Source organism: Mus musculus, chromosome 15 (assembly GCF_000001635.26).
Source record: "Mus musculus strain C57BL/6J chromosome 15, GRCm38.p6 C57BL/6J".
Classification (NCBI taxonomy): Eukaryota; Metazoa; Chordata; class Mammalia; order Rodentia; family Muridae; genus Mus; species Mus musculus.
The window spans coordinates 7,441,798-7,468,281 of NC_000081.6; the positions used below are offsets into that span (position 1 = coordinate 7,441,798).

The window sequence follows — 26,484 nt, forward strand, 5'->3', positions numbered from 1 at the left end:
GGAGATAAAACAGAGAATCTGGGCACGTGGGAAAGGCAGCTTAGGGGTCATGGAGGGAAGCCTTCATCTACTTCTGTATGAGAAGAAAAACTGTTGAATTTCAATGAGTTTGTACTCATGTATTGTACGTGTGCTTATGCATGTATCACTCACTGTGCCTGTGGGGGGTCAAAGGACAATTTGTGGGTGCCTGTCCTCTCCTTCCACCTGTTCTGGGGATGGACTCAGAATGCCTGGTTTGGTGGCAAATACAGCTACCAGACTGAGCTCCAGAATACCATCACCAATTAGAGCTGTTAGGATTACTCTGAGCTGTCAGTGTATTCCCTGTGTGTGTCTCTGTCCCTCTGTCTCTCTGTCTCTGTTTCTCTCTGTCTCTGTCTCTCTCTCTCTTCTTTATTTTTCTTTCTTCCTTCTCCCTAACACCCCCCCCCAATTGCCCATGATCCTCCTTTTCTCCTCCACGCCTTCTTTTAGCAGACATTTGACTCTGTTGGAGGCGCCCAAACCCCAGGTTACTCTCCAGCTCCGAGGGAAGGTTAGCCAGAGCAGCTCAGCTTTCCAGTAAGACTTAACCTAATTCCCCAGACAGAAAAGGGCTTAGTGAGAACAAGATGAGCATCAAAGCAGAGATCATCAGGAATATTTTCTCGTTATTTAATAAACAAATGCCGAGACGTTTTAAGACAAACACCAGCTGCCCCGCACTGCTGTGAATGTTGCAGAGAACACAGGGATGTGGGACTGCTTCGTCTTGTGCTATCTGGAGCCTGAGTTTATGAGGGGCTGTGTGTTTATCTCGGGATTGGGAATATAACCAACTCCTGATTACCTTACCAGGGCTAATGGATAGTCATAAATATTCCAAGCAGCTGAAAAAAAATCGAAGAATAATTTTTGCAGACACATTTTTAAGGTAAGTTATTGTCCCGATTAAACAAATATTATGTATGTGGGTGACAGTGGTTGTATGAGTTCACAAATCATATAGAATTGTATGAATGAGAGATGGGACGAAAAAAGCGTTTGAGAGAAGAATGTGGGAAGTGGTGGGGAGAGGAGGAATGTGCAGAAGCGCCTGCCAAGCATGCGTAGTGTGGGCCAGCAATAGTCAGAGCCCCTGGGTAAAGTACAGATTAAGTCAGCTCTTAGTCCCAAATGCTAGAGGGCTGAAATTCTACTCTGCTCAGAAGGAAATCACTCAGATTCCTCTAAAAACTGTCACTGACAGGGTTGATGCTGTACAACAAGACTAGAAGGCTTACCGAACTTGCTCTAAGAAAGCTTGTCTGGTTAGTAACCCCCCAGGCTGCTCTCCTACAGCCGGGAAGCCACTATCCATGCTTTGCTTCTATGAGTGTGGCTGTATGTGGAAGTATTTTTAACAATTTGCCAGCGGTGGCTCTTTTGTGCTTCTCAAATTCTAATATGAAACCAATCACCTGGGAGAAGGATGCAAATGCAGATTACGGCCCAGTGGGTCAACAGCAGGCCCTGACTTTCTGCATTTCTTAAGGGCTCCAATAATTTTTCACCTAGCAGTAAGCTCAGAAGTATCGATTTAAAAACCGGAATGGCAGACTTTATACTAAAATTTTAATTTTTAAAGGACGGTCTTGTGTAGCCTCGGCTTAGCCCAATTTTCTCCGTAGCTGGGGATGACCTTGAACGTCTGAGGATGACCTGGAACGTCTGAGGATGACCTGGAACGTCGTCTGGTCCTCACAGGTGCAGAGATGACAGGTGCGCAACAACAGACCTACTCCATCTTGCAGTGCTAGGAATCGAACACAGGGCTTCCTCCTCTCCTTATGCAAGCGGTCTATCACCTGAGCCACGTCCTCCAGATCTATGCTTCTTGACTAACTGTGAGCATGAGTGTATTTACGGCCTGGAAGTCTCTGAAATTCATAAGAACAGAAGAGTTGAGTTTAAGTGTTCTGGGTAAATTCACCTGATTTTGGGGGGAAAAATCAGTTCGATTAGAGGTCCTAGTACCTGGAACTCAAGTGGATGCTGATCTTTTTTAAAAGTAGATCTTCTAGCTTGGACCCCCTGATTTGGGAGAATGGAAGGTCTGTTTAGCACAATATTTAAGCTGTGTCAGGGTTGGAGCCTGGAGCTTGTTAGAGCTTGTTAGCTTTGATCGCCATCTGGTGGCAAAAGACAATAGAACTGTTTCTTTAAATAAAAAGAAAAAAAGAACAAAAAAATTGTGTGTGTGTGTGGGGGGGGGGTGCATACATATAAGTGGGTGGGTGTTTGTGTCTATGTGTGCCTTTACAGACACCGGGACAAGACACTGGGTGTCTTCTATTGTTCCCTGCCTTCCTGCTTTAAGAGAGGGTCCCACTGACCTGGAAGCTTACCATTCAGTTAGTCTGGCTGACCAGCCACCTCTCTGGATCATCCTATCTCTATCCCACTATGATGGAGTTGTTGTGTGCATGTGGGCATTCTCGGATCTTTACGTGGTTGCTGGGTATTAGAATTCAGCTCCTCCAATGTTCATGCTTGCAGAGCAATTACTCTGGCCTACTGAGCCTCTCTCTCTCTCTCTCTCTCTCTCTCTCTCTGTATGTCTTTTTTCCCAATGAAAAAACAAAGTATAGCTCTCACTTATGCTTGATGATACTGTGTTATTCTAAGTAAGAATTATTAATGCTAAAGGTATTCCTTCATATAATGTGTAGGTTGGGATTTAAGATAAACTTGGCTACCACTTTCTTTCTTTCCTAACTGTGTGTTGCCCAAAAACTCTGACTTAACTCACTACTATCCATCATCACTGTTGGTGTTGCTAGTGGCACTGAATATTGAGAATCCAGGATTTTGCACAGGCTAGGAAGCACTCTAACCTGGGCTACATCTTCAGCCCTTAGTTTCTGAGTTAGTTTCAGAGTTAGGGTCTTGTTACGTAGACCAGGCTATTTCAGACCTTGCTGTATAGCCTAGGATCATCTCAAATTCATTTCAACCCTTCCTAAATTGCAGCTGTTTACCACTATACTACCACACCTGGCTTGTGTCTTCTCTTCTTTGTCATGCGACCATGGGTAGATTGCTTAATCTTGGAAGACCACGAATTCTAAGTATGTAAGAAAATCATTAGCTACTTCAGTAGGTTGTTGTGAAATGGTGGGTGCCATGTGTATTAGTATTCTTTAGACAAATAAAACCCATAGAAAATTTGAATCAGCTTATGCAAGCTGATCAAAATAGTCCCAACTTACTACCTCACACTATAGAAGCTGAGAACCCACTAGTCTCATAGCTGATGAGGTGGGGTTTCTCGGCAGTCCCAGGCTGGTACCACAGGCCTGGAGGATTCCCAGAGACCTGCTGGTTCTTGGTCCACATCAGATGTGGGTTCTAATATCAGCAAAGGAATCAAAGCAGCAGTTGGTAAATTAACTCAGCAGCTCGAGGGAATGCCACAGCAGCAAAGGAGGAATGGTCTTCTTTTGGGAGGTGCCACCAATCATTTGGGGTGGCATGTCCCACATCCATAAAGCACTGAAGACATTTCCTAACTGATACTCCCATAGGCCAACCTGATAAAGACAATTCCTCAACTGGGAGCTCAACAGCAAGAGAGGGAAATGTGGCAGCAATGTTCTTAGTTATACTGTGAAAATAAGAACTCTAAGAAGCACCCATGACATGTTGTTAGTTTCAAGCTAAAAATAACAAAGATGAGGCCCAGAGGGGAAAGTTGCCCAGTAACAAATCCAAGGTCTGATCTAGACAACAAGTTTTATAACTTGGCTGTGAATTTTTCAAATGATAACTGTCTTCACTCTACTTATTAACCCAATAAACCAAAGGAAAAAAACCATTACTAGTCAGTTTTCACTACATCAGATGCAGTAACAAGCATCCCTGGGCTCTCAGGATTGTTTGTTGTTCCCATTACTTTGCCTTTGTAGGTTTTCTGAGCTGTGGATACTCCCATCAGCCATTGGCACTGCTGCAGGAAGTGCTGGATGCTGGTGGGTGGAGTAGTGAAAAAAAGTGAGCAGTTTTGACTTTGATTGCTTCTTTGTTGTCTAGGAAGCTGAGGTAAAGAGAAGATGCTGGAAATGTGAGAGACAAGCTAGCAAAGTGGCCTCTGCATCAGCTCCTGCCTCCAAGTCCCTGCCACATCTGAGTTCCCGTCCTCACTTCCTCTGGTGATGAAATGTGATATGGAAACGTAAGTGAAGAAACCCTTCACTCCCCCAAGTCACTTCGTTCACGGTGTTTCACACCATGTTAGAGCAATAGCAACTCTAAGATCATCGGACTCCAGGAGTCTCTCCTACATATGCAAAGATTCTTTTTAAAAGAATCACAGATTAGAACGAAAACCTGTTTTCTTCAGTAGAGCTTCAGCCCAGCTTGCATTAACCAAAACTGACCCAAAATTCTGTGGCCAAAATAAATGACTCTGCACTGAATTTGCGGCTGTTAGCCTGTAGAAATCAATTATTACACAGGAGTATCCTTTCAAAATTTATAATGCTTGTTTCTTTTCATTTAATTTTTCCCTAAGATGGAGCACTGTAAGATATGTGGATAACCGATGAGTCCTGTCAACAACTCCATACCCAAGCTTGCACAAGCACATCTCCATTTCCAACCTAAACCAATCTGGGTGATGAGGACAGAAGACTTTGAATATGGGTACAGTCTAAGTCCGTGAGGGAAAGAGGAGGAAGGCATTCATTTTTATCAAGAGTCTAGGCTTATCTTTTTCTGTCACATAGGAAAGCAAGATGAGATGAAAAGAAGCAGAAAACAGAGAGAGCACGAACAGGGAAAGGAGGGGGAGGAGAGAAAGGAGACAGGGAAGCTGGTGGTAAGAAGGAGCAGTGGAGGGGGGGGGGGGGAGTTGGAAAATGAGTCCCTGTCATCAAGGGAAGGACAGAGTCCCATTAGGAAATCCAGGAGGCTGTAATGCGGAGACTGGTGTTTCTCCATCCAGGGAACTCATAGTCTCCTCTCCATCTCTACCCCCTCACTCTCTTTCCCTCTCTCCCTCCCTGCCCCCTCCACCTCTCCTCCTCCTCCTCATCTCTCTCCAGATCCCTCCACCTGTTTCAAGAAACAAACATCTGCTATTGCGTAATGGCTAACTGTTACGGATTGTTTTTATACCTTACACTGCAGATTCTGGGCGTCTAGGCTCCACACAATTCATTCCACTGTAGTTCTTGCCTTTTAGAACATTATGCTGGATCTTGGTAAGTTACAGTGTGGGAGCTCTTAGTGGCTTTCTCACTACCAAGGTTAGTGTGGTTACTGAGATAAAAGGGAATGAGGTTGGGAAAAGGGAAAGGTTAGGAGAGAGCACAGTCACCAGAGACAGGGCCTGACAAAGGGTCTGTGTGGCTAAGACCAAGTAAACAGACTCTCTATGTTAAACCTTTTATGAACACATGATTTTTAGAGCTAGGCAGGAAAAAAATGATTGTCTATTAGTGTAATTTAGCAAATCAACAGCAATGTGGTTCAGAGAACTATGTTTATGCCTGGAACTTTCCAGTAGCCTTCAGATAACACCACATATACATAGCCATGGAACAATTAATTTTTAGCCAAATAAAAGATGGGCTAACATATTTGTGCTATATACATATATATATATATATATATATATATATATATATATATGCTATCAAACAATAGCATGGATTCTCTTTATCCCAAGAACTTTCAGAGTAGGGCACATACTATCTGGAAAGAAAATTCTGCATATATATATATGTATATATAGTGTGTGTGGGTGTGTATAAGCACGTGTGAGTGTTTAGGGCCAGATATTGACTAGCAAATGAATCTCCCTTTAAATCAGAGCAGGCTACGTGTGCTATCATTAGTCTCCCAGCTTGGGGCGGGGGTGTCTGCTTCCATAACAGCAATTCCTGCCACAGCAGTGAAAATAGCAATCAGATGGAAAAAAGTAATAACCCAGCCTTGCCTGGGTTGCATTCAATTTATGTCTGTGGCGTTTCAGTTTTAAGCCACTAAACCTTGGTCAGAATCTCAGGAGAACAAGACAGCACAATTCCAAAAAGCAATCAAAAAGTGACTGCCAAGTTATTGGGCGGTTCCATGGTGCGTTTCTAAGCCAGTGCTAATCTAATAAATGTACATGCAATGAACTGTGAAATTGAGAACATGACTGTCCATATCCTCCAAGCCAAAGGGATGGAACGGTTATTTCTCTTTGATTTTGGTGAAAGGGGAATCACAGATAATCTGTTATTTCATACCTTCACAAAAGATGTGAAAAGTCTGCATGGCTCACACTGTGTGTTTGCACTGAGGAAAGGCTAAGTGAGCCATGGTGCTTGGCTGGCCGGAACCCTAGCTCAGGTGAACAAGGAAAAATACAGGGCTTTGGAGCTTGAGTGTCAAGGCTGGGAGCCTTAAGCTCTGCCTTTCAGTGCTCTGTGAAGATTTATTTATTGTGAATGTGAGTTGAAAATGGGATGATGTGTGTGAACCACTTCAGCAAATTGGGAAGCATCATTTAACACGGTGGGAAACAGAGAATCTAAATGTTTTTGTATTGGTTTAACTAATATTCATTCACAAAGATTAAAAAGAAAACAATGTAACCATTTCTATTTTGCAGCAAAATGAAAGCAGTAGAACTATTGGAAACTTAAAACACTGTAAGCCCATATGTCACTGTTAGGATCATTCATTCAGATCAACCATTTGCTTAGAACCTTGTGCTGAGCTGGTTCTTAGTGGGGTTAAGAGTCAGTGATTGTTATCGATATACTTACAATCTAGTGGGCAGTTGGATGAGATAACGTAAGTGACTTTACAGAAGATTAGTTTAAAGTTTGTTACAGAATTGCAAATAGTTGAGCAATTATATCTTGGTGGAAGGTAAGACTTGACTTGGGAGAATGTATTCAGAGCCAACATTGAAAAGTGGGCCATGTGTTGTTGCTCAGGAAATGGAGAAAAGAGACACCAAGTTAAATATTTCTAGCAGAGAAGGTTTAATTCGGGAAAGTGGTTACAACAAAATGAAATAGGTCAAGAAAGGGAAAACAAGAAGACAAGTAAGTCAGTTTGCTGGTTGAAGGGAGTTCTTCTCCACGGGTAGAGAAATGAAGAGAAGGAAGTGGTTTTGCCCATAGGCCAGAGCTCATTCTGTGGCACTACTGGGGTGCCATCAAGTTATTCGAAACTGCTGAAGAGCTTTTATCTTGGAAGCATGGAGGAACGGTTCTACAGAACTGGGACATTCTGATGGGAGGCTCTGTGTGACATTACTACTGATTTACCTAGGGCTTGAGAGCTAGTGTGGTGACTACTGAGGGGACACTGAAATCTGGTGTTGGGACAAGGATAGATTTTCCATGCTGTACCTGCTGAAAGACATCAAAGCTTGTGCATTATCATCTACCAGGGCAGTACTCAGTACCCAGGAGCATGCGAGCATCCTTCATCTGGACATCATCTAGTCTTCTTCCAACAAGTGGTCAGTACTCCCAATAGCAGGGGTCAACCAGAAGTCATCTGGCAAGGGAGTCTGTTTGAAGTTCCACCTCTTTTATACTTAGCAGAACTGAAATTGGCACCAAACACTGGCAAATACACTGAAGGAAGGTAAGAAGCCGAGGAAAACAAAGGGTGATGCTTTTTCAAGTTAGACCCTAATAGGCTTGAGTATTTGAAAGCTTAGTCCACAGCTGATTGAACTGTTTGAGAAGGATTAGAATATATGGCCTTGTTAAAGAAAGTATGTCACTGGGGATTCAAAACTGTGTGCCATTGCCAATCAGCATTCTGTCTATTTTTTTTGTCTCTCTGTCTCTTTGTCCTTCTGTCCCTCTGTCTCTTTGTTCCTATGTCCCTCTGTCTCTATCTATCTCTGTCTGTCTCTGGCTCTCTATGTGTCTGTCTCTCTGTCTGTCTCTCTGTCTCTGACTTTCTCTCTCTCTCTGTCCTCTATCTTCTGATAAAGATATAATCTCTCAGCTACTGCTCCAGCACCATGGATGCCTCCCAGCTGCCCTGCTTCCTTCCATGATACTCATGGACTGACCCTCTGAAACTATAAGCCCCAATAAACTCCCTTTTCTTTAGGTTGCCTTGGTCATGATGTCTCTTCACAGCAATAGAAAAGTTGGTAAGACACATGGTCAGATGTGCACAAAGAGGGAAATATGAAGTTCCATGGGAAGTATAAGACAGACTGCTTACTGAAAGTATGCCAAGCCTTTGAAGAATTTTCAGAAAAGGGAAAGGATGGAAATGGAAGCTAAGAAAGTAGGAATAGAAATGACAGATATTCACACACAGAGCCAGAACTTCCACTGCAGGCACGGGATGCTACGTGAGCACCACAGTCTACCACTTGCTACCCCTAGACCCCAGGCAAGATACTTTGAATGCTGTCAACCTGTCCCTATCTATGTAGTTTAAAATCTGTAAAATCCACACGAGCTATTCTCAGGACAAGTGTGTGCTCTCTTTTCTGACAAGTGAGGAACAGCTCTCACTTGGGCTTCTATAGTGAGAATCAAATCCCTGCCTCCCAGTGGAAAGTTTCATTGAAAAGATGGCATCTCCCTGCTGGGTTTTTTTTCCCCTCCAATGTCAAAAATACTCATTATATTTTAGCCATAGACATAACATATCTAACAGTGTTTTTATTTCATTATTCTCTACTGGTAGGATGTGCCTGAGGCCATTGATTGGACAAAACACTTTATGTAATTAGTCCCTTGGATCTTGCTGAACAGTTCAACTTTGCTGCAGCTCCCTAGACAGCTGACAGGGCAACAGGCTTCAGATTCCAATGGGGTGCTGTTCTGAATTATAGAGAAATCGCCCACCTCGAGAACCCCTTCTCCCCAATATTTATGATCTAGAAGCAGTTGTGTTTATACCTTAATGTCAACAGATCAAACTAGAGAATGACTTTAACTCATATAGTGTGAGCATTCAGGATTCAGAGGTAGGAAGATTGGGAACTCAAGACTAACCCGTGCTACATGGCAATATCCTGTTTCACTCAAAGAAACATAACAAACACAAAATCATTTTATCGGCAGACACATACACAGAGAATAAAGTGATATGTCAAAATTGAAACAGCACAATAAATTCATATCTCAGTGGTATCCACATATTAGACAATCTATAATAATAGTTCAGATGTACAAAAACTTATTTTGGAAAGAACAAAGAGAAGCTTTTTGGGAAATTAAGTCTATAGCTTTCATGTTCCTGTTATCTGAATGAAGCAGACCAGTTCAGAACACAGCCTTGCCCTTCACCTCCCCACAGTGTGCATGCTTCTAATTTCCCACTATTGGGAATCTAATCTTCTTAGATTCCCAATAATCTTCTAATCTACTGGCTAATCTTCTTGCCCCTCACAATTCCTGTGCAATATCTAAGTGAAGAAATAGTCCTCCCCAAAGGGATGTTTCCCTCACTCTTTCTGTGCTAAGTATGTTCCATATCTGTGTACAAGTTCTCTAAGTAATGTCATTTTGAAGGATGGAGGGGAGGAGGTGTTTTAATTTTTTGAAACAGAATCTTGCTAGGTAACTCTGGCTGCTCTGCTCATCACTATGTAGCCTAAACCAGTCTTGAAATCATGCCAATTCTCCTGCCTCACACTCTCAAGTACTGAGGTTAGTCACACTTGACTCAGTTTCTTTCTCTGCTAATAAAACATCCTGACAAAAACAACTCAAGGAAGAGAAGGCTTATATTGGTTCACGCAGTTACAGGGTATAGCCCAACACAGAGAAAGAATCATGGCTACAGGAGTGTGAGAAGTTGGTGACATTGCAACCATAATCAAGAATCAGAGAACATATGTCAGTTCTCATTTTCGATTTAGGGAATGGAGCTACCCATAGTAGGCAGAGCATCATCCTCCCACAACACATCAGCTTCCCACATCAATTAACATCGTCAAGATATCCTCTTCCAACTGTGTCCAGAAGCCAGCTTCTCAAGTAATTCTTGAGTCTGACAAGTTGAAAGTTGCTATTATAATGCTTATGTCAAATGTACTCAAGCTATTTAGTTCTGTCAAAAATTCACCTTGACTCCAGTAGTAATAGAGTAAGATCACTGGATAAAAATTATTTCCATCTCTAAAAATCATCCTTGGATAATCTCAGGGTTTTAATAAATAAGGGAAGAGTACTTCCCTGAAGCGAATCAACAGTAGCCACATTGCACTAGAAATGCCCATAAAAAGAAACTATTGAATCTAGAAACAATGGTAATGAAAGGGCATCTACCTGAAGACCTGGACCAGCAGCAGAAGCAGATAGTCTGCTGAGAGAGAGATCATCTGTGACGAGGAGAAGACAGAGATATGAAATTAAGCTTCCACTTTCATGGCTACCAGATGGAACTAGGTATTGTGGGGTGCATGAGATTTAAGCAAGAGTATTACAGTCTTCTGGGCAGGGAAACTGAAACTTGGAAAACTGAAGCCTCAGGAGGGATCAGACGGGGGAACCAGAAACAAAATGTCCCACGTCATCTATTCCCACCAGATAGCACAAACCTTATACTTGATAGTTGGACTGCTCACCACCACCCATCCACCAGTTCTTTTGCCTACCTACGTGGATGTAAAGACAAACATATTCAGGTGCACACTCAGCTTCCAATGGCAGGTTGGCTACTGTTGATTCTCTGCAGGGGAGTACCCTTCCCTTACTTATTAAAGCCTCTGTGATTAACAAGGATGATCTGTAGAGATGGGAAATAAAATTTAGGGTTATGCTGTCCCCTTCAAATCCTCTCTCCACTTCTGTATCTGGGCTGGGGGGCGGGGCAATACACCAGTGTGCTTACTGATCATTAGCTGTGAGAACATTCTCATAAAGACTATCCTACCTTCTGTGCTGTAACTGAACATTGCACAGACCATCATACTGATTGGAGTAGAATGTCTCTTGCTTTCAGGTAAGCCAAGAAGAAAGAGCATTGGTCAGCTCAGGCTGAATAGTGCTGCCGTAACAAGCAACAGGGGCTTCCTTCCAATTCTCCCTACATGGGATTGTTACAACTCTGTTTGGTGGTATCTTCACTACAGAACACAGGCAGACAAGCTTCCTCTGCCCAGACATTGTTGGTCACAAAAAAAGGTACAAAATGGAAACAAACCACTGGCTCAAAAGCCCCTGCTTGAGACTGACACGTATCTCTGAAAAAACAAAAAAACAAAAAACCAAAACTTTGTTTTTACCTTATGTTGGCTTAACAGTGTGTGTATGTAATTCAGAAATATATATATTCAGAAAATTATATACATATATTTGAAAATAGATGGAAAGTATTCTAATATACAACCATTAGAGAGTCTCTTGAACAGCTGTCATTACTTTGATTTTTGGGTTTTTTGGGGTTTTTTTTCCCACTGTGATGTGAAATCCTTTTAGCCAAAAGTACAACCCTGTGGGATATCATGATCATGAAGTGTGTCCACTTGTGATAATCAATCGCACAAGTAAGTGGTTCAGAAGCTCCCAAGAGAAACAAAGTCACCTTCAGGGAAGACAAATCACTAGCCTTCCCATCATGGAACCAGTTCTGTGTGATCACCCTGGACAGGTGTGGGTTGACACCTTCTGAGGTGGCCTCCATAGCCTCCATGACTGCTGTGCCTGCTATGATGATAAACCCTCAGTGTAAACTTGCTAGGATAGAGACTCCCTAGGATACCAGTAAAGCAGATCTGAGGGTGCATCTGAGGGAGGACACAGAGGATTGCCTGAGGATGGAAGACGCAGATTGAATACAGGCTTCAGTGTGCTTAGACTAGAGGCCCAGAAGGGATGAGAGGAGAAAGTGTACCAGTACTGACGTCCTCTCTCTCTGCTTCCTGAGTGTCTCGACTGAGCTACTCGGCTTTACCAAGCCCTCCTTGGTTAGGAGACCAAGATGCACTGAGGTCTCCTAAACTGTGAGCCTAAATAAATCTTTCCCCTCCTTTAAGTTTTTTTTTCTTCTTCTGATTTAGTTATAGCAATGATTAAAAACCGAGGACAGGAAAGGGGGGAATGATATAATTATATTATCTCAAAAAAAAAAAAGTGTTTTAAAAGGCAAATAATGGGCCAGGGAGATGACTCAGTGAGTGAGTGAAAATGATCTGAGCAAACCTGAAGATCTGTGTCTAGATTCCCAGAACCTATATAAAAGCAGGACATAAAAGCAAGAACATGATATCGCAGAATTCCCCTAAGGAGAGATAGACCAGCTAAAGGGCAGGCAGAACCACTTGACTTTCTAACACAGGAGATCAGGGGATCTTGACTTAGGGATGGTAGTTTGAGTTTCCGGGAGAGGCAACCCTACAGCAAGCTTCAGCAAGAGATCACACGGGTTCTTAGAGTCTTTAAGCAAAGCTATGATCTTTTCGCCAAATAAACGTTCTCCGAGTCAGCTCAAAAGTGATTCTGGGCACTACAGCACAGATACAGTGCCTGTTATACCCAAAATTTGCATGTCTGCCTAGCAGGTTCTCTTTGATACAAGCTGTAAGGCATGTCCATTTGTCATATCTGAAGACAAAGACTGGCATGCCCCAGGCCCTGACTCCTCAATGCAGTTTTAAGATGGAAAACCTGGTATTCGGAGAAAATTATTTGTATCCTTCTATCTAAGCTCTAGAATCCTTACTAAGATGTTTCTATCAAGGTGCTGAAATGTTAACCCCATGCAGTGTTCACTGTGAGTTGTAGATATTAACACTTAAGGAATAGAGGTTAATATTTGTTAAATGACTAATATTTCTTCATACATACTGGTCTATTTAATTGACACAGTAGCTCTATGAGATACATACTTTTACTACCCTCATTTTGGAAATTCAATATACCTACATCTTTCAGTGATCATAGTATGATCAGTCTATATAAAGATCCTCTCCCTGATTTGAGGGATGCCGAACTGTGTTTGTTTTCTTTGTTTTGTTTCATTTTGTTTTGTTTGTTTGTTTTAGACAGAGTGGATATACTTTTGCAGAGTTTTCCAAACATCATCTTTAAGTTCTTCTTACCATGAAATATCTTATTCTATGTGAGATAGGATTCTCCCATAAAAACACTAGCTTTTAACTCTACACCTAGAGGATTGTGCAATAACCATAATATACTCACTAAATTATGTTTGAGGCTTTGAACCAAGGGTCACCTGAACATGCCCCATAAGTCCTAGTTTAATGTATAAGAATTCATTAGCTTAGAGTCACTATCAAAATAGTGTCTTTCCCTGATATCAGTTATCTTGGAGACCCTGTCAAATAATCTTCAGCTACCATCGGAAGCCTTGGAGTGTAAGACACCTTGTGTTCCTGAGGCGTTGATACAAAGTCCTGCCCCAACTTCCTCTAGTACAGCCCATGGTTCTACTGTTCCTCTCTGCCTCAGGAATGTGGCTTAGAAACATGGTCACAGACTATAAATTACAATTCAATTATTAACTTATCTATGCTAGCTAGTTTTATGTCAACTTGACATAAGCTGAAGTCATCTTAGAGAAGAACCACTTGATTAAGAAGATGTCTCTGTGAGAAGGGTCTGTTGACAAGTTTGTAGGGCACTTTCTATATTAGTGACTGTTGTGGGCAGGACCAGCCCATTGTGGGTGGAGCTTCCCCTGGGCACCCGGTTCTATAAGAGAGCAGGCTGAGCAAGCCAGGATAAGCAAGCCAGTAAGTAACACTCCCCCATGGCCTCTGCATCAGCTCCCGCTCCAGGCTCCTGCCGTGTTTGAGTTCCTGTCCTGACTTCCTTAGATGATGAACAGTGATGTGGACATGTAAGCCAATAAAACCCTTCCATCCCCAGCTTGCTTTTTGGTCCTGGTGTTTTATTGCAGCAATGGCAATCCTGGACACTTTGAGAGTTAATTTTATTTATGTACATCAAATGGGACCCCGTGAATCACTCATCTATCCATAGAACTCTATGATCAGCGGGTTTCTATCAAAGATCCTTACTAATCCCCATCAGCAAGTCAACGTTCTCCAGCCCCCATCTCTGCTGAGGAAATGCGTGGCCTTTGTTTCCTACTGTGATCGTGAATCCATAAGTTGGAACCTAGCAACTTCCTGAGCTTCCTGAGCCTTATTTCCTCAGCCTCCTGGGTCTTCGGAACAGTCTACCTCACTGTAGAAGGGAAGGTTTCAAGCCAGAGGAAATAGCCACACAACAGGCAGAAAAAAAGAATACCCATGGCACCATCAGTCTGGACCTCGATAGCCACTGACAGCGGTGAATGGAGAAGTAGCACGTGACACTTGGGTTTGCGTGGCACGCTGGCGAGGAGAGTGAAGTAGACACCAGCAGGAGACACTTTACTCCTCTGTTGTTTTGCAGCTCCATGGAAGCAAAGCCTTTTGGATCTGTTTTATATAATTAGTGGCTGGTCCAGCGTCTGACAAATACCTGTATTTATACCTGTGATTGACAACAAGAAACAAGGGAGAATTCAGCTATCGCATTAGCCCTGGTAAAAGACAAAAAAAGCCTAAACGGGGAGAAAGAAAATCACTGACCATGAACCAGGCATTTGCTATACATTATCTCATTGATATGTATATGGTAATGTATATATTAATATACATCATCTCATTGAGGTCAGAACCAACTTTACAAGAAATACATATTAAATCGATCCATACCTATCTCCTTGTACTAAGGTCAAATCTAAGTGGATCAAGGAACTTCACATAAAACCAGAGACACTGAACCTTATAGAGGAGAAAGTGGGGAAAAGCCTTGAAGATATGGGCACAGGGGAAAAATTCCTGAACAGAACAGCAATGGCTTGTGCTGTAAGATCGAGAATTGACAAATGGGACCTCATGAAACTCCAAAGCTTCTGCAAGGCAAAAGACACCGTCAATAAGACAAAAAGACCACCAACAGATTGGGAAAGGATCTTTACCTATCCTAAATCAGATAGGGGACTAATATCCAACAATATCTAATAAAGAACTCAAGAAGGTGGACTTCAGAAAATCAAATAACCCCATTAAAAAATGGGGCTCAGAACTGAACAAAGAATTCTCACCTGAGGAATACCGAATGGCAGAGAAGCACCTGAAAAAATGTTCAACATCCTTAATCATCAGGGAAATGCAAATCAAAACAACCCTGAGATTCCACCTCACACCAGTCAGAATGGCTAAGATCAAAAATTCAGGTGACAGCAGATGCTGGCGAGGATATGGAGAAAGAGGAACACTTCTCCATTGTTGGTGGGATTGCAGGCTTGTACAACCACTCTGGAAATCAGTCTGGCGGTTCCTCAGAAAATTGGACATAATACTACAGGAGGATCCTGCAATATCTCTCCTGGGCCTATATCCAGAAGATGTCCCAACCGGTAAGAAGAACACATGCTCCACTATGTTCATAGCAGCCTTGTTTATAATAGCCAGAAGCTGGAAAGAACCCAGATGCCCCTCAACAGAGAAATGGATACAGAAAATGTGGTACATTTACACAATGGAGTACTACTCAGCTATTAAAAAGAATGAATTTATGAAATTCCTAGGCAAATGGATGGACCTGGAGGGCATCATCCTGAGTGAGGTAACCCAATCACAAAGGAACTCACACAATATGTACTCACTGATAAGTGGATATTAGCCCAAAACCTAGGATACCCAAGATATAAGATACAATTTGCTAAACACATGAAACTCAAGAAGAATGAAGACTGAAGTGTGGACACTATGCCCCTCCTTAGAATTGGGAACAAAACACCCATGGAAGGAGTTACAGAGACAAAGTTTGGAGCTGAGACGAAAAGATGGACCATCTAGAGACTGCCATATCCAGGGATCCACCCCATAATCAGCATCCAAACGCTGACACCATTGCATACACTAGCAAGATTTTATCGAAAGGACCCAGATGTAGCTGTCTCTTGTGAGACTATGCCGGGGCCTAGCAAACACAGAAGTGGATGCTCACAGTCAGCTATTGGATGGATCACAGCGCCCCCAATGGAGGAGCTAGAGAAAGTAGCCAAGGAGCTGAAGGGATCTGCAACCCTATAGGTGGAACAACATTATGAACTAACCAGTACCCCGGAGCTCTTGACTCTAGCTGCATATGTATCAAAAGATGGCCTGGTCAGCCATCACTGGAAAGAGAGGCCCATTGGACACGCAAACTGTATATGCCCCAGTACAGGGGAACGCCAGGGCCAAAAAAATGAGAATGGGTGGGTAGGGAAGTGGCGGGGAGGGTATGGGGGACTTTTGAGATAGCATTGGAAATGTAATTGAGGAAAATAGGTAATAAAAATATTAAAAAAAAGAAATACATATTAATTGTTTCCACGACACAGATAAGATTTGAAGATATAAGTAAAATACCCACATTCACTCATGTAATGCATAATGGAGCTGGGATTTGAACTTGTGTCTCCCTGGTACTGGGATTTGAACTTGTGCCTCATTGGTACTGGTCCACGGCACTGTGATGTCAGGGTGAAGACAGTAGAGGAAGGAAGAGGATGGAACCGAGACCTGCTGGTGACTGACTAGATCTGAGGTACCTCAGAGGTTTTGAGCTGAAAATACACAAATGGTCACATGCTGTCTGGGGTACTGAGAGATAACCAGCTAGAATTAGCCACATCGGGTCATACAGAATACAATTTGAATCCCAGAGCAGGGCAGAGGTGGATTAGGGAGAGCACCATATTGAGGCATCAAATTGGGTAGCAGATAGGCAAGTTTGTTTAGAGTCTGTCACGGATTTTAGGGCTTCTCCCCCTTTTAAATAGCTGTTGATACTTTGTCAGTGTTGCCTCTTTTGTTACTTTTATTTCAGATAAAGCCCTTCCAGAGAAACTCACAAGGAACCAGACATGTTTTCAGTGTCTGTCTGTTAGCTTTTAGATGACCCAGACTACTCTTCATTCACGGGAACACTAAATCATCTGCCAAGAGGAGTTTCTCTCGCCAAGTTTTAAACCCGTGCTACAGGAACATGAACTGAGCATGCTCAGTAGTGTGCCGCCTCTATGTGATGATGGGTCTTTCTATATGAATTATACAGCTACACAATGTGGACTGTCAATATCATTTAATACATATTCCACCAACTTAAAGAAACAACTCTTTCCTTTACAGAGACACTAACTTCGTGAATCAGCCCTGGGGCCTTCCCTGTGCAAGCAATGAACTCTCTGCTCTTTTATCTTTTGCTTGTGTTTCCTGGTTTGGTCCTCACCAGGGGCTAAGACCACAGCTTTCAGTCACACATTAGAACCAGGAAACATGGAAGAGAAAGTTACTCTAGTGCTGGATGTGAGAATGCCTGGATTAATTGAGAAAGCAGTTCACCCTCAGTTATAAATGACCCCAAATGTGCTTCTGCATCTGTTTGAGATGATATTTCTTGTGTCTCTAGCGTCACAGAGCGATTTCCGTGACAAGAAACACGTAGATGTGTCAGACAGCTGGACACTCAGCGGTAGATCGTCAGGCAGTCCTGGAAGTGGGTCTGCATTTCTAAGTCCTCACATCAACAGTTCTTATACTTTCCACATTTGTATAAGTAGAACGTGCTGGCAGGGTGTGAAACATTACACACATGCTCTGTTAGTAAATGATGTGCCGGCAGTGTGATTTATGTCCTGTAGGCACACAACTTCCTCTCCTTCAGAAGAGGGCTCTAGACAAGCTAGGGTCTACAAGTGGCTCTGCCAGGGAGTTGAAAGCCCACCAAACTCAAGGACCCAAATCTCCTCGGGTCACCCGAGGCTTTGGCCGGAGAAGCCCGTGGGAACAACCTCTAGAGTTTGATCTGGAGTATGGTCCTTTTTTCTTCCTGTCCTTCTCCACAGGAAGAGGTACTGAGCAATATCCAACTTGTCTCCAGTGCTAACGACTCTAAGCACTCCAGGCTCCTCCAGGCCCATTTCTTAGGACAAGCTCTGTGATAACTAAAATCAGAGACAGCTACCTCCATCTTTCTACATCAAAGAAAAAGAAGAAAAATGGCATAGTATTTATAGCTAATTCAAAACAGCTGAATTGTAAGTATCCCCCTTGCACACAATGTCCATCAGGAGAAGAACATACCCAGATTAATTTAGAAAGCATTTTAGACTAATTTAGCTATAAGTGACCAAAATGTGCTTTTGCATCTGTTTGGGATGACATTTCTTGGGCATGGAGCACTGTGCAGTAATTCCCGTGACAGTAAACACATAGACTTGCTATTTGATAGTTGCATAACTGTGGTTTGCTTTTGCTTGCTCTTGGAGGTGAAGAGCTGGCTGTCTGCTTTTTGTTCCCCCCATCTCACCCGCAGGCGGTGAGGTGGAAGCAACCAAATGTAAACTGCACCAAACTGGGGGTGGAGGTGGGGGTGGGGCAGGAAATAGTTAATATGCCAATTGCATGTAAGATATCTGGTCAGTTTCTCTGAATTGTCTTTCAGCTCAATGTGCCCGAGTGGCAATGCTCATGAATAACCAGCAGAGGGCAGCCACGGCCTCCTAATACACTGGGAAGGCTCTTCCTGCCATCCATGAAATAAGCTTCAGAGAACAAACTCTTGCTTGCATCTCTAACAGTTTCTCCCAAACATTGGATAAGTCACCACACAGTGGGAATAACTCAGGTTGCGCTCTGCTGTCACGTGACTTAGATGGAAGCTCAATTCTTCTATGTTCTAGCTGTGGACTGGCTGCACTTATAGTTAACCTCAAATGGAGACAGTTATAACATCCACTTTATATGTGGGCTTACTGCGAACGTGTAACAAATTAGTATTCATTGTACATCCAGAACAGAGCCCAGTATACAGTGATGTATGGTATGTGTTCTTGTGGCTACAGTATTACATCAGTCTTTGTTTATGTTTCAGAGTCCCAGATAAAGTATCCAAGAAGGAAGTGTCATGACTCAAGAAGGAAGAAGTCAAGGCTTGGATGGGTCTCAGGCCAGGTGGCCAGAAACTACTTAGATGGGGGTGGCTGTGGTCAGGAGGAAGGAGGACAGGGAAGTGTCTCTGAGGAGGGAGGGAGGAAGAAGCAGAAGCTGTCTTGAGTTAGTTCATTTCTTCCCTGAAGTAGTCAGAGACCTGAGCTTGGACCACTGAGGGGTCAGCAGGGGTCTTGCACAAGAAGACCTCCAAGTGAGCAGAAGGCTAGTCTTCTTAACTGTGTTCAAGCAGGATGCAATTAGCTGCAGTTGGGGAGGGCATCCTGGGCGCCTCTCCTCTGGGTGAAAGACAGAGAAAGAACAGGAAATCTTGGTTACCACATAGCCAGCATGGCAGTGGCTGAGGCAGCAGTTAATGTTCTGGCTTCTGAGCAAAACCGAGAATGCAGTAGTAGAGAGTGGTACCCAGCAGGTGGAGTGGGTGGGGTCCACAGCAGGAGAGAAATCTTTCTTTGAGCGATGCTGCAGAGACCCCTGGCTAGGAGTCTGAAGTAAGCGCCAGTAAGTTGTGTATGGTCAGGAACCACATCTTATCTAACCTTCCATTGTAGCATGGCACATCCTTGCCTACCTGACCTCCAAATAACTCTGGCTGGCTGGTGAGATACAACTGAACGCACACTGCACGTTGTTTTTCCTCCTCTGACCCGTTAGCTGATGGCTGCCCACATTTCTGTGCTCCTCTGTGGTTACAAATAGCTCAGCGATGCCCACCCTCCCCACCCAGTCTGGCCTGTACTAGACAGGGAGAATAGGGAAGAAACACTGAATTAAGAGTGAGTATCAGGGCTGTGTTGTTACTGCAGCATAACTCGGCCTGTACTGCCTCACCCCTGTGCGGCCCTTTCCCACACTCAGTGCCCCTTGCCACTTCTCTCAACCCCTCACTTGATACTCTGGCAGGTACAAGGACAGGGACGCACCATCTCAGGTTCCAGATGGTGAAACAGGCCTTCCCAGAGCTTTAACTGTTCAAGGTCCCCAAATCAAAGTGAAGAGGCTGAGACTCGACCTCAAGCCCCAGGACTGTGTTGTTCTTTCCACCTCCCCTCCCTAGCCTGGCACGAAATCCAACACTAAAAACGATAGCCCGACTTGACTAGCCGTGGGCCATGAGTAGTACCACGTTTGTCCCCAAGATGATGGATGTGTGGGTAAAGATGACTGCTTTCACAGACACCAAGGTCAGTGAAAGGATGCTGCTCTTGGGGGTCTCAGGGCCCACCATTGCCTGGGAGGCTCTCTCACTCCAGTTCAGAAACAAGCACCGACATGTCATGCTTCATCCCGTGATCTGTAATGGAGGCCTCGCTGCTCCAGTTCGCTTCTCCGTCATGCCCTATCTGTCCTGCTCCAACCATAATCATCTTGACCTTGAGTTCTCTCCATCTTTGCACCTATACTCCCTTCCTGTCAAATTTTCCTGGCCTCAAGGCTCAGTAACTAGGCGATGTGTTCTCCGCTTAGGAGTTCAGCATAGGCCGTGGCAAGGCTGGAGTCTGCTACTGATTGTGTATGTCATGCCTGGTACTTGGACCTGGCTCTCCGCAGGCTGTATGGGACAGGGGGGCTTCAGAGAGACTCACAGGCTGCAGGATAGGAATCTCAGGGCTGACAACTTTGTTACACTTCCCATCATACCCTGCAACTGGCAGCCAGTTTCACCAGCCAAGGATGGCTTTCTGCTTCTACCCATCCTCCACTGCCCACTTTGAAGGGATCAAAGAGCCCCGTGTGTTTTTCTAATCTCCCTAATCCTCGTCACTATTCCAGCGAGGACACAGGTATCATCACTGCCATTTTTCAGATGAAACGAAGGCCCAGACACTTTTAGTGACAGACCCAAGGTCACCCCCACTGGCTGGTGTCGGGGCGGCGACGGGAATGGAACCGAGGCGGCTGCCCTCCCAAGCCGTCGGCCTCCATTAGACCCCGCTGTCCCTTTGGACTCCCCCTGCTGTATTAATTGAATATCAGGTTCTTCTTCACTTCCTGCCCGAAACAGAGCAACAGCTGCCGCTCGTCCTCCCGAGCCGCTGGCTGTACTTCAGTGGTGGGTGAAGCTATGCTGGGATAGAAAGTGGGCGAAGCCTTTCAGGATAAAGGGGTCATCAACACGGAAGGTATAAAAGAGATGGCTTGACTTTACTGCTCTTCCTGACTTGCAAATGACATCATGACGGGACCAGGCTAAGAGGGAAAACGGCTTAGGAGGGTGAGTATGAGAGTTGAGAGGGAATGTGGAGGAAAAGGAAGGAAGGAAGGAAGGAAGGAAGGAAGGAAGGAAGGAAGGAAGGAAGGAAGGAAGGAAGAGAAGTCAAGATGCACTTGCCATTGGATAAGAAACTTGGTTAAGAAACAGGGCAGTAGGGGACAATATTAGTGGTATGGGCCCTGCAGTGTGTGTGACATTGGTGGCCTAGGTTGAGATTCTTTCCTTAAGGATGAGGCTGTAGAGTTCTAGCAGCACTTGCAGACCAGAGGACAAAGATTCTCTTCCTCCTACTCAGCCAATTGCTTAGCGCCTATGCCTGTGGAAAGAAACTCCAGGGTACACAGAATTACTTGGGCTACAAGGTGAAAGCAATAGTTCCTGAGCCTTATCCTGAGAGGCTGGGGCCCAGGACAACTATTGATTGCTGTGTAGGGCCCACCCAGGGGAGACGGTCAGTGGCCATCCATGGTCAAGAATCTCTGCACCTGTCCCCACACACACTACACTACAGAGAGGCCCTTTCGTATGAAGAATCAGTGGTATGACCCCAGGACGAGCAGCCCACTTGTATCTGGAGGTCCTGCCTCTTCTGCTGATTTTGTGGAGCAGGTCCCGAGGCCTGTCTGCAGTCTGCAGGCTGAGTGGGGCTCCTCCTGCGGTTTCAGTGCCCAGAGGAGATGGGAGGAGAAGGGACTTTTGCGTCCTTGGAAATCTGAGCAGTTTAGTCTAGGCCAGGAGGAAATTGAAAAACTTCCCAACCAAAACGTTGACTTCCCGAAGAGATAAAAAGAAGCCCAGGGCCATAAAACTGGGCCAGCACCCAGGACCTAGAGGTCAGGCCAGAGGCCAGAGGGGAGTCATCACATCCAGGGGAATGCAAGACACCGGTCCCTGGCCATCAGCTTCCCTCACTGTCGGCCCACGGAGCCAACATTCACATAGCAGATTTTCAGTGCCTGGGACTGGGGAGTCTATGTCACCCACACACAGGGAGCAGGAGGAGCGAGCATTCAGACCAGGACTCAGGGCCAGCTGTCTGCCTCTCTGGGTCCTACAAAGTGCTGTTCCCCCTGGAAACCAGCTTGAAAAGTTCATCTCAGAAGATTGCAAGTCAGCAGAGAAGACAGTAAAGAGCTGGTGGCTTGTGAGGACCGGAAGGACACAGGATGCCTCGTGGGACCTGTGGCTGTGCACCTGTGCTCCATATTGTACAAGCAGTTTTTGAGGTGACAGCTATAATCATCCCCCAGAGACACGCCAAATACCCAGGAAGTCATGAATTATGACTCCCCAGCTACCCTGAAGAATGGCTCAGGACCCCTCCTGCTACCATTAGGGGCGTTTCTCATTTTAGTGTGGTGGGTAAGCTTTCCTAGGCTTCTTCGCACCATTCACCTAAATTTAGGCAAATATCCTGGACCTAGTGCCTGTAACTTCAGCTACTCAGCATGCTGAGGCAGGAGGATTATAGGTTCACGCTACAGAGTTCTCAACTGGCCTGGTAACTTAGTGAAACCCTGTCTCAAAACACAAAGTAGCCGGGGACATTCCTCAGAGGCGAAGCACTTGCCTGGTGTATGAAAGGCTCTGGGGTCAGTCCCCAGCGTGGACTACGGGGGGGGGGGGGGAATGCTGAGAGAGTAGGCTTTATTCTCCCCTCACTAACCCCTACACACACAAATAGGGAGGATGCAGGTGGACTGGGAAGAAGCAAGGCCTCTATTCTTACATTTTCCTGCACTTTAATCACTTATTAGTTACTGTTCTCAATGAGACAAATAGCTGTCCTGCGAAGAGGGGAGAGGTTGGAAAAGTTGTTTTTTGGGGTTTTTTTTGGTTTTGGTTTTTTTTTGTTTGTTTTTTTTTTTTTTTTTTTTTTTTGCCTGCCTCTGCCTCCCGAGTGCTGGGATTGGGATTAAAGGCGTGCAAAAGTGGAAAAGTTTTAAATAACTTGAGCTCGAAGTTTGCTCTCATTCACGTAGTGTAACCTTAGACAAGTCTTTTAACCTTTCCAGGCCTTGTGGTCTCCACTCCCACCCCAGCCCCATCATACAGCTGTTATTTCATCCAGTAAACAAGTCAGAAATGTGATTGCCTCCGAGGAACCTGGAGTTGGTAGGTGGGGTTTGGGGAGGAGGGTTGGAGGGATTGGGGTTGGGGGTGGGGGGTGGGCAGCAGGGGCCGGAGCGCACTGTTAATATTTAATCCCTCACAGCACAATTTTCAGGCCCAGTTCAAAAGCCTAGGGAAGTTTGATGGCTGCTAACGTAGGTAAACAGAGGAGGGACATCCTCGGACAACAAGGACGCCATTATCCTCCAGATTGGCCATCTTTGAGGGCCCTCTCACATTCTGAGATACTAAGATAAATGAGAGGAGTGAGAGCCAAGTGGAGGATCCATCACCTGCTTTGGGTCAGCCCCTCTTAATCCCACGACCTTGGGCAAGGCATCAGAGCTTAGTTCTTGCTTTCATTATGTTCTTGTTTAAGATGGGGGAAAAGGAAAACAGACAAACAAAACCCCTACATAATATTAATGTCCGGTCAACACTTTTAAGCCTATGACATTGTTAATGCTACATTTAGGTACACTGTATAACAGAGTGTTAGAATGATTTCATCTTGCATGACCAATATGCTTCCTGATAGATGGCAAATACTCGCTTGCCCTTCCCCTTAGCCCTTGGCGGCCCCCAACCACCTTCCCGTTTCTATGAATTTATTAACATTACACACTTCTTCTCAGCTAAATAAGGTACTACTTGTCATGTTGTGTTGGCTTATTTTTCTTAACATTATGTCCTCAATGATTGATGGACACTATGACGTATGTTAACAGTGCCTTCCTTTTAAAAGAGGAATGATATTACACTATGTGGGTGTAGCACATTGTCTTCATCGTCCATCATGGCTAGTAGGGGTCTCATGGCAACACATCTGCCTGTGCAGACAGTTTTGTTCTTCTGGAGGTGTGTGCAGACTGTTAGATTGCTAGACTGTGTGCAGTCCTGGTTGTAAGTTCTGGAGAAACCACTATTATTTCTTATCATGCTGCATGGTTATCATAATCCACAGATCTTGCCAGGAGCCCCAGTGACTGAACACACTCCTTGGTACTTTTGTTCTGGGTTTTGATAGTGACTGTGATAGCAAGAATTCACGGTACAACTCACTGTGGTATAATTTGCATTTCCTGGATTATCAGTACTTTTAAACATCTTTTTATATGCTTTTTTTTTTAGCTTATTTGTATATCTTTTTTGGGTAAATGTCTACTCAAACTTTTGCTCATTTTAATTAGGCTATTTATTTTGTGTTAGTGACTATTTATATCTCTATACAGTCTGTATATTAAACTTTTATTTAACATACAGTTTGTACTTTTCCTCCATCGACTATTTCCTTCTATAATACTGGACATTGCCTAGTTGTCTGATATATACGTGTGTGTGTGTGTGTGTGTGTGTGTGTGTGTGTGTGTGTGTGTGTGTGTGTGTGTATGTGTAGGTTTTATTATATATACTTTTGACATTACATCCAGGTGACCATCGCCTGCTTCAGTTTCATCAGAGCTTCTTTTCTAGGAGTTTCATAGTTCAAGTCTCATGCTCAAGCCTTGAGTTTGGTTTTAGTTAATTTTTGCTTATGAGGTGAGAAAAGTCTATCTTCATTTTTTTTTCATGAAACTATCTAGTCTTCCTCCAAGCATTTGTTGAAGAGGCTTTCTTTCCCCTCAAGTGTTAAAGTTTCCTTTTCTTTAGTTAAGCATTTTTCGAACACCGAGCTCTCTGGTGAGCTCTTGATCATATCTATCTTTATGCCATGCCATACTGCTTTAATTACGGGAACTTTGTGATCTGTTTCTAGAACAGCTAGTGTGTGCGCTAGAGCTTTGCTGTTTTCTCAGGACTGCTTTAGTTATGGAGGTTCATGAAGATCCATATGAAGCTTACTTTTTCTTCCTTAAAAAATGCCATTGCAGTTTTAGCAGAAATTGTACTGAGTCTGTAGATTACTTTAGCTCCTACAGAGATGTTAACAATATTAAATCCCCCAGTCCATAAACACAAGCAGAGAGAGAGAGAGAGAGAGAGAGAGAGAGAGAGAGAGAGAGAGAGAGAGAGAGAGAATGGATAAAGTATTTGTGTGGTGGGGGAGCATGCATGCAAGTGGAAATCAGAGTTAAACTTTGGGGAACCAGTTCTCTCCTCTGCTGCTTGGGTCTAGATATGAAACTCGGGTTTCTGGGCTTGGTGAGTACCTTCACCTGGTGAAACATCTCTCTGTTTCTATTTGCGTCTTTTTTTTTTTTTTTTGAAAATGTCTATTGTTAATGTTTTGTGATTTTCAATTTACAAATCTTTTGTGTCTTTGTCGAAGTTTACTCCTGTTTGATTGAAAATATTCTGCATCTGATTCCTACTGGTACCATACTCCATTGTGTTATTTTTTATTGGTTTTCACCTGGGATTCTTTGTTGGTAGTATATAAAAGTCAAGTAATTTTTTTTATAGTGTTGTTTTTGTGTTCAGTGACGTTGACTGAATTCGTGTTAGTTTAGATAGTTGTGATTACACATAATCATTAGGGCTCTCTGCACATGAGATCGTCTTGTTTTCTGTGAGTGAAGATAACTTCAACTTCGCTTATCCTGTTCCAATATGGGTGCTTTTTTTTTCTTTTAAAAACAATGTTTTATTAGTTCTTTGGGACTTTCATACAATATTTTTTTATTACACTCATTCCTCTCTTCTGCTCCCAGGTTCATTTCCTATACAGCTTGTCCTCCCCCACACCCCCTCCTCTCCCATCTACACACACACACACACACACACACACACACACCTTTGAGTTCAGTTTCTGTTGGCCTATGAAGCCCGATCTGTAGTATGGTCAGTGTGGTGGATGCCACACCATTAAAGAAAACTGGCTTTCCTCTCACAGCAGCTATCGAATACTTACAGATTCTTCACCTTCGAGATGGGCTTTGTGCTATTATCCATACTGAAACATTTTCTGGCTTGAGTTTGTGTAGGTCTTGTTCATGCTGTTGCAGCTGTAGGTTCACATGCCCTGTTGTGTCAGGAAAACACAGGTTACTTGGTGCTATCTTCCACCTCTGAGCCTCACAGTCTTTGTACCCCATCTTCTGAGAAGACCCTTGAGCTTCGAGGGGAGGGTTGGGACATAGATGATCTTTTCAGGGCTAAGTACCCCACAGTCTCTTCTCTGCCTACTTACCAGTGTGAGGAGCTCTGTGCTGATTGCCATGTACCTCAGAAAAAAGCTTCTCTGATGAGGGTT

The 26,484-nt window shown here is 43.9% G+C and overlaps 2 long non-coding RNA genes across 4 annotated transcripts; one reads left to right on the plus strand and one right to left on the minus strand.

The window, feature by feature from the left end:
* Positions 1–503: 503 nt before the first annotated feature.
* On the plus strand, positions 504–5,054 carry Gm41263. 3 transcript variants are annotated; one of them, XR_875019.1, is made up of 4 exons: positions 504–916; positions 1,653–1,743; positions 4,054–4,195; positions 4,535–5,054. It is a non-coding gene; the product is annotated as a predicted gene, 41263 (long non-coding RNA). The 3 variants fall into 3 exon arrangements; XR_875018.1 differs by lacking the exon at positions 4,535–5,054 and having other exon boundaries at positions 4,054–4,491; XR_875020.2 differs by lacking the exons at positions 504–916; positions 4,535–5,054 and adding an exon at positions 1,140–1,292 and having other exon boundaries at positions 4,054–4,491.
* Gm41262 lies at positions 1,615–26,484 on the minus strand. The gene is made up of 3 exons (XR_001781710.1): positions 26,422–26,484; positions 26,143–26,253; positions 1,615–1,901 (listed from the first exon to the last, which is right to left on the minus strand). It is a non-coding gene; the product is annotated as a predicted gene, 41262 (long non-coding RNA).